Below are 2423 nucleotides of genomic sequence, written 5' to 3'. Positions count from 1 at the left end.
TTAGACAGAGTCTCTCTCTGTCGCCCAGGCTGGAGTGCAGTAGCGGGATCTCAGCTCACTACAAGCTCCGCCTCCCGGGTTCACTCAATTCTCCTGCCCCAGCCTCCTGAGTAGCTGGGACTACAGGCGCCCGCCACCACACATGGCTAATTTTTTGTAGTTTTAGTAGAGACAGGGTTTCACCGTGTTAGCCAGGATGGTCTTGATCTCCTGAACTCGTCATTCACGTGCCTTGGCCTCCCAAAGTGCTGGGATTACAGATGTGAGCCACCACACCTCCTCAGATCTTTTAAAACGTAAATATTCACTTTGAATTTCCGAGAAATGTGTTTATTATGATGTTTTTAAGTTATATGACCACAGCCAATAATTTTTCCATAAGGCATTTGTTAGGACTATTGTTATTCGGAAAACTTGATGCAATATAACACAAGAAAAGTGTAGCTCATTATAACTATGGAAATGGAATGTAACATTTTCTTAACTCTAAAATAAATTAACACAGATATTATCAGAATATTGTAGTCTTAACTATACAGAAGACTCAAACAGACTTGTAAAGTAAGTTATCAATATTTTAATGATGGGACCAGTGAGATAATAAATATATTGTCCAGCATAGCACCTTGTAGAACACAATGAATAATGCTTCTCTCTGAATTTTGCTCATTTTTTGCCACTTTCCATTTGAATATGGCACTGTATGTTCAAAATTAAGCATACCAAACCAGTCCCATTTGTTTGATAGATCCATTGGAATTTATGATAAAGTGTTTGAGAGAAATGCAGCCTCTATTTGCTAATTCTTCTATTGATGCATATGATTTTGTAAGGTAAGTGAATGTGTTTTGTGTGTGGCGTGTGTATGTATGTATATGTAGGTTTGTGATATTGGCATATGTGTACATATATGTGGAAAAAATAAATGTTAAACTTTATATTTTTTAATAAATATGATATTTAAGTATTTCCCATAAAATTCAATATAAAATCAGTTTTTAGAATTGCTGATTCAAACATTTTAAGTATATTGAAATATGCATCAGTAAAACAAATTTGTGTTGCTCTTAAATATGTGTGTATGTCTGTGCATTTTGTGCTCTTTGTTGACAAATGCTGACAAATATTTTCATTCTGCATACTTGATAGGCCAAGACATGTAGGCAGTTTCTTTCACAGTCATAGGAGCAGAGCGCATCTTCAATTACATATAAAATATTCTCATATTAAAATTACTTCAGCTTTTTTTAAATTTTATACTGCCATTCAATTCATCTAGTTAACTAATATTGTAGACTAATGAGTATTTTCCTCCCACATCCTGAATTTAGATGAAGAATCAAGGTCTGAAGCTGTTCAAATTATTCAGTTCTAGGTTTGATAAATCTAATGTGTTCATGACTGTCTGAGAAATCCTAATTCAATTCTCTTCATATCTAGATCTTTTTGGGTTGCTAATTACTCCAAGAAACTTATTTTTCCTAGCTTAAAAGTAAAAGGACTTCTCACGACACATTTTAAACAAAGGAATAGAGCTATGAAAAAGGTACATATCTGAAAACATAAAACAAAAAGAATTTTAGTGATTCACTAAAATTCAAGACAACTGTGAATGTAGTTGATTCCACAGAAAGTATTTCCCATCCTATATGCAATCTCTCCTGCTACACAATAATATAATAGTTTTAAATTTAAAGGAGGCATTCAGAATCATTTTTGACAATTATTTCAAGCATTTTGATCATGGTTAGGTCCTTTTCACTTGCTTTCTTCCCATTCTATCATTTGCTTAAGTTTTGGCTCTTGCAGTTTGTTTATATTTGTTTTTACATTGGTAATAATAATGTTTAGAAGTCTACTTTTTCAAATTTAAACTTCTGTTGGGTAAATCACTTTCCATGGCTAGATGCATATTTTAATCTACCAGAAACCTTAGGTCTGCTCGATGCTCTATTTTTGCTATTATCCTTATCTTGTAATTTATCCTTCTTGGAGATATCCTTATACTCTAGACTTAGAAAGTTATTGATTTTGAAGTTTCCCCCAAGACACCTACTCAAATCATATATGCTAAATCTGCCTTCCTTCCTTACTCCTTCTGATATGGTTTGGATATTTGTCCCTTCCAAATCTCATGTTGATATTTAATCCCCAGTGTTGGAGGTGAGGTCTGGTGAGATGTGTTTGGATCATGGCAGTGAATTCCTCATGAATCCTTTGGTGCCATCTTTGTGGTAATGAATGAATCTTTGCTCTAATAGTTCCTGGAAAAACAGACTGTTAAAAAGAGTCTGACACCTCCTCCCATCTCTTGCTTCTTCCGCTGCCAAATCATGCCTGCTTTCCTTGCTTTTCACCATGAATGGAAATTTCAGGAAACCTTCACCTTCCTTGCTTCTTGCCAGCATGGTGAGTCTGAAGAA

This window comes from Piliocolobus tephrosceles, chromosome 5 (assembly GCF_002776525.5).
Source record: "Piliocolobus tephrosceles isolate RC106 chromosome 5, ASM277652v3, whole genome shotgun sequence".
In the NCBI taxonomy this organism is placed as follows: domain Eukaryota; kingdom Metazoa; phylum Chordata; class Mammalia; order Primates; family Cercopithecidae; genus Piliocolobus; species Piliocolobus tephrosceles.
This window is presented reverse-complemented; position numbering follows the sequence as displayed.